Genomic DNA, 6,000 nt, shown 5'->3' with positions numbered 1-6,000 from the left:
ACATCCTTTTTGAATTGTGGAGCCCAAAACTGGACGCAGTACTCCAGCTGCGGCCTCACCAATGCCGAGTACAAGGGGAGAATGATGTCCCGTGTGTATTAGGTTTGTAAGATATCTATATATGATTGATAAGTATTACATGAAATGAGACTGGTATTAGCAACAGAAACTGAAAGGCTGTATTTGTTAAACTCTGGTCAGGAATTTGTAGCCTTAGTAAGATGCATTTTTCCAGGAGCTTGTCAGAATATTTCATTTTAAGGTTGTTGGACAACACGGTTGGCAAACAGACTTGCTAATAAACTAACTTTTACTCCTAAAATGGAAGTGTCAGGGTAGAAAATTCTTTTGCATCCATTAGATTTCTCTTCCATTTTTGGGAGTAAGAATGTCCCAATGCTTTTTTCCCTCCCATACTGTGCTACAGTCTTTAAATGTCTGTTTCCAAGGGTTTACAGAACTGTTCCAGGCCTACAAGTGACTTTCACGTAAAGTCAAGGATTTCTGTGGAAGATATCTTCTTTTATTGGACCAACTGCGTAATTGGGAGGGGCACAGGCAAGCTTTCAGGTACCTAGGAAGGGAACTGTGGTACCAAAAGCTTGTCTCTGACCCTAACAACTATACATTTGTTTCAGTAAAAGTTAACACCCACAAAAACCCTTGCTTGTCACGTTTTTCCTGGATCATCGTGGCTACAGCATCACCCTGACACTGCCTTTCACATGGACATGATTTGGAAGATGCCATTCTTTATTATATGTGACAGATGAAAATTTCCCAGATAAAAAATTCCAGAGCTTTTACAAGAAAAATGCTTCAAAGAAGCGTATAATGCTGTTAAAAAGGATGAAAAGACTATTTTATGTGAAGGAGAGAGAACTGGTGGTGAGGATGATAATTTAAAATATGTTCAAAGGACAGTTTAAGAATTCACCTTTTCTGTTTTGTGCATTTTAGTTTATTGCTTCAGAGAGGTAACTATTTTAGACTTCACAAGTAATCAGAGGTCAATTTAAGCTAACATTGATTCACTGATACTTTTGTTTTTTTCTGATCAATAATGCAATGACATTCTTTTCACCTGCTGAAAACACTTTTAGGTAGAGTAGAAGAGATGGAAAAGTACTGACTACCACAGTTTTAGAATAACTTAGGAATACTGTATAGTGTTTGAAAGCGGGCATGGCATCTTTATATTTTAACTAGAAGGTCATTGATCTGGATACGTTTGTTGACTGGATGAAAAGCCCAGATCTGATTTAGATAAAGACATAAAGTTCCCAGGTTAGGTGAACAGGTATATATTGCTGTTTTTGACTCTCCTAATCTTTTTTTTTTTTTTTTTTGTGTGCAACTAACATTAACTTGACAGACATTTTTGTTCTATCATTAAACATTATTTAAGGCTGTGCTGATGTCATTAGTGCCTCATTTTAAATGCAACTTGTACTCTGACAGGTTTTGTGATGTGAAAAGTTCCCAAGTGCTCCAGCTGGGAGGTAACAGATATAAAATACTGTTTTTGACTCTCCTAATCTTTTTTTTTTTTTTTTGTGTGCAACTAACATTAACTTGACAGACATTTTTGTTCTATCATTAAACATTATTTAAGGCTGTGCTGATGTCATTAGTGCCTCATTTTAAATGCAACTTGTACTCTGACAGGTTTTGTGATGTGAAAAGTTCAACTTAGGTACATGATTACAGTAACTAGTTACGTTCAATAAGATTACTGAATAAGATTTAAGGAGATGATTTTCTACATTACTTTTAAAAATAAATGATGAATTAACCTGATTTTATCTGGAATCGGTGCAACCTGATTTCATTTAATTAAATTCACACTACCAAATCTTAAGTGACATAACTTCTCTTGTTCTTGCTTATCTTTCAGTAAATTGTTGTACTGCTTTAGTGCTTCACAAGCATATTAGAAGCCTTAATTAAAGAGTGAAGATTTTTTTATTCTCTCAGATGGGAGTTTCATGTTAGTGATAATAGTAGTGTTAATACTTTTCAGACCAGATTCATGCAGATAATAGTCACTCATTAGTAGTTAATGATTTCATTATTATGATCTCAAGTATAACTGATATTATTGGCCTGCCACAAATAGCCTCTCTGGAGTGTGTAGGGAAAAATAGTGCGTAAAATAAGTTAGGGATGTGGAGAAACATCCATGTGTCATGCTACTGACAGCATGGTCCTTTCTGTTGCACTTCTCCTAAGTTTTACTGCTCTTAGGAGAAGTGAACTCCTTAGCATGTCAGTAGTTTGGGGAGGATAGTAGCACTTTGCTAAATATGACTAAAAGATGTAGCAGCACATCAAAGCTCAGAGCTGGGCTTAAGGTACTGTTGGTGATTATGTATCTAGATACACTTTTATGATCCAAACATACATAAGCAGTCTTACAAGTTAGAATCTATGCAACTTAAGATCCTAAGAATTTCTATTAAGTGGCCAGCTTATTAGAGGAGATCTTACCCAAATTTGGAGACTAAGTGCTAAGAGGTGTTGGATCTTCACCACATCTGCAGATGGGAGCCTCCTCAAAGGATACCAGAGAAGTACACCTCAGAGCACTGAGCCCCTTTTTATCCCCCTACTCAAATGAAGACTAGCAACATTACTTGGTAGATGTTTCAATAGATATGGTCAGGAAGGAGATGCTCTTGAGTCAGCCTGTTTGTTGGTCAAGGTAAAACTTGCTGTGCTGAATTCTCAGTTAAGATTTGATGTTCTACAACAGGGTAGTCTTTTCAAGAAGTTTCTCTCACCTATGACTCAGTTCCTTTTACACTACTTCCCTTTGTTTCACTTATGCTAACTTGGTACAATGTAAACTTAACACAGCTAAAAGTCTACTAAAGTTATTTGAATCCAAGCTGAAAGGATTCTCTCTTAACACAAAGATCTATAGTCATCCAAGCCCCCAACTGGAAAAGGTTGCTAACTGCTGATATAATACATTTAATTTATTATACACCTTTGGCCTTCTCTTCTGTCTTAAAAAAAAGGTTTTATTTTCCCCAAATGTGGCATTTCCCCTGCAATAAGATGAGGTTGGCCAGCATTCCATTCTAGCTCATCAACAAAATTATGGTCAGATATTGTGTAACTTTGAAGGGTTTTAAACTGTTCAGTAGACCACTTGAAAGCAGAACTTAATTAATTTTCTTCAGCCCTGGGGTTGGGGGCCTGGGGTTACAGTCTTTTTCCTCCTTCCCAAGCTATATATTGCATGGTGGGTAATGAAAAGGAGCAAGGGACTAAGTAGTACCATCCTATAACTAACAGTAGCAAGGGGAAGGAGGGTGTTTATTTCCTGGGCTCTTTCTCCTCCATTTTCCTTTCTGTAAGAGTACTTCTTGAGAGGAGGGAAGGATTAAGAGCTCTTTCTGCCTCCTGCAGCAGCCTGACTAGCTGCTTTTTTGCATAAGGCAGGCTATTAGGGGAAAGCAGGCAATTGGCAAGGAACTCCTGAGATGTTACTAAAATATGCTCCCTTCGGCAAATCAGCTTTGTTTTAGAAATTGTATGTCTTGAGTCCATGTCCTTTTGCAATTTAGTACACAATGGAGGCATACCAAATTTGTAGCTGTGCAACTAGCAAATACTTACAGTGATGCAGGACAGTGTTTTCAAAACAACATATTTATTAGTTGATAGGAATACAGTGTTCAGTAACATTAGGTTAAAATGGAAAAGAAAAGCCTAAGCATATTACCTCTCTTCCTTAACCTTTAACCTTCCCTTTGCTTGATTAGTAAGGGGGCAGTTTGTCTGTCCAGTAGTTTTCAATCAGATAAACCCTCTCCCGCTGAAAAGCAAGGCTTTTTTTTTCAATATAAGCGCAACAGTAATGGTGAGGGGCTGGAGTACATGACTTCTAAGGAGAGACTGAGGGAATTGAGCTTATGTAGTTTGGAGAAGAGAGGATTGAGGGGGGATTTAAAGCAGCCTTCAACTACCCTACCTGAAGGTTGGTCTAAAGAGAATGGAGCTAGACTGTTCTCAGTGTTGGCAGATGACAGAAGAAGAAGCAATGGTCTCAAGTTGCAGCAAGGGAAGTGTAGGTTAGATATAAGGAAAAACTTTCTCACTAGGAGGGTAGTAAAACACTAGAACAGGTTACCCAAAGAGGTTGTAGGATCTCCATCTTCGGAGATTTTTAAGACCTGGGTAACAAAGCCTTGCCTGGGATGATCTAATTGGGGCTGGTTCTGCTTTGAGCAGGGGGTTGGACTAGATGACTTCCTGAGGTCCCTTCCAACCGTAATTTCTATGATTCTGTCCAAACTGACAGGCCCTTTGTTTCTAGTTCCAGTTTTCATTCTTTTTGTTCCTCATCCCAGGATTCAGATAAGGGAGGAGTTGTTGACAGGTATTTCCCCTTCTAAATACTAGAGAGCCTCTTGGGCCAGCTGTCATTAAAAGTTAATGATCTGTCTGGTCATTAGTTTCCATTGCATCTCTAAGCTACCTTGGAGATGCACCCATTTTTCAATAGTGCATTCAAACAAGGCATGTCCATCTCAATCTCATGCCAGTATGTACTTTGCTTATTTCCCTCATCTCAGCTAGTGTCTTTGGAAAGAAGCTAACCCATTGAGACCAAGTATATAGCAATGAAAGAAGTGAGTGAATAAATTGGCTCACACCTAATTTTAATTTGAAAATATTATAGAAATCTCCCAAATTCTCCACACCTAGATTTTAAGGCAAAGGGATATACAAAATGATGCTTTTTTTAATTTTATAAAGTATTTTGTTTTTCTTTTAAAGAAAAAACATGCTGACTTTCTGGTAGAGTGATATGCAGGTATTTATTAGCACACATTTGAAATGTCCTACATAACTTGTTCACTCGAGTAATGTGGCCACTTTAAACTTGTGCCAATAAAACCTGAAGTTCCATAACACACACCTTGATGCATTTTCTGTGTGTCTACTTTAATTGTGCTTCAGCCAGAAAATCTTTATTTAGTCTGTTCTTTCTAGTTAATTTGTAAAATATCCATTGTCTTGTTATGTAGGCATCTGTATTTCATAATATATAACTAACTATTACCAGATCCAGTTTGTTAGCAATAAGTTACTCTATCAAACTAATGCACATTAAGCATAATTTTCAATAGCTTCTTGTATTTCATGGTATAGGTCACTCCTCTTTGCAGGATGCTTAGGTCCTTTTATTTGGGGTACAGCAGTTTTCTTCATACAAATGCCATTTATCTTGTGATTGAGAGCTATCGTGTGCAGGTTTTAAATGTTTGTTGGATTGAGCTATTTTGCAGGAGAAACTGCATTGCTTTTTCTGTCTTTTCCTTCCCTATTTCACCAAAATGGAGCTCAGACAGAGTCTAGTCATCTAACTTCCAGTGTTTGAGATCCGAAACTTTTCAGCTACAGTATTTACTACCTTGTTGTGGTGGGAGGAGGGTTGTTTGTTTTTAGCAAAAGGCCTTAGGAAGCCTTGAGGATTATCTTGATGACTTGAGGCCATGACATGTTAAAGATTTCTGCGCGTTGCTACAAAAGTTCCTGCCTGCTGCTAAAGATTGTAACTGAATATAGTAAAACTGTGTAAGCCAACTGTCAAAGCAAAGCAGTTTTTATACAGTAGGTTTTGAGGTGAGGTAAGCAGTAAGAGTTTTGGAAAACATTGAGAGAGGAATTTTCAACATTTGAGCAAACAGAAAAATATTGTAAAATACTGATTTCCAGTAAAATCGCAATAGAATTTCATTAATGCTGTCAAAACTGCCAACTTGGTTAATGCAGCCAACTTTTCCAAGAGGTTTTGTCACTGTTGGGCCCTGTTATGTAATGTATTTCCAAACTGTATAAAATGTATGTTACTTGCAGATCATATCAGCAACTATGGAGTCATAGAAATGTATCATATAAATATATTGCTTTTCTTTGCACAGTTATTAAGATGCATATTTGGGGTATTTATAAGTGCACAGTAAGCAGAATAATAATCGTTTC

The 6,000-nt window shown here is 37.3% G+C and overlaps 1 protein-coding gene across 1 annotated transcript in view; it reads left to right on the top strand.

Moving 5' to 3' along the window:
* Positions 1-6,000, top strand: part of BRE (brain and reproductive organ-expressed (TNFRSF1A modulator)) — a 288,488-nt gene that overhangs the window by 164,066 nt on the left and 118,422 nt on the right. The window lies entirely within an intron of this gene.

This window comes from Crocodylus porosus, unplaced genomic scaffold (genome assembly GCF_001723895.1).
Source record: "Crocodylus porosus isolate Cpor-Errol unplaced genomic scaffold, CroPor_comp1, whole genome shotgun sequence".
NCBI lineage: Eukaryota > Metazoa > Chordata > Crocodylia > Crocodylidae > Crocodylus > Crocodylus porosus.
Note: the sequence above shows the minus strand (reverse complement) of the source record. Positions and strands in the feature narration are given on the sequence as shown.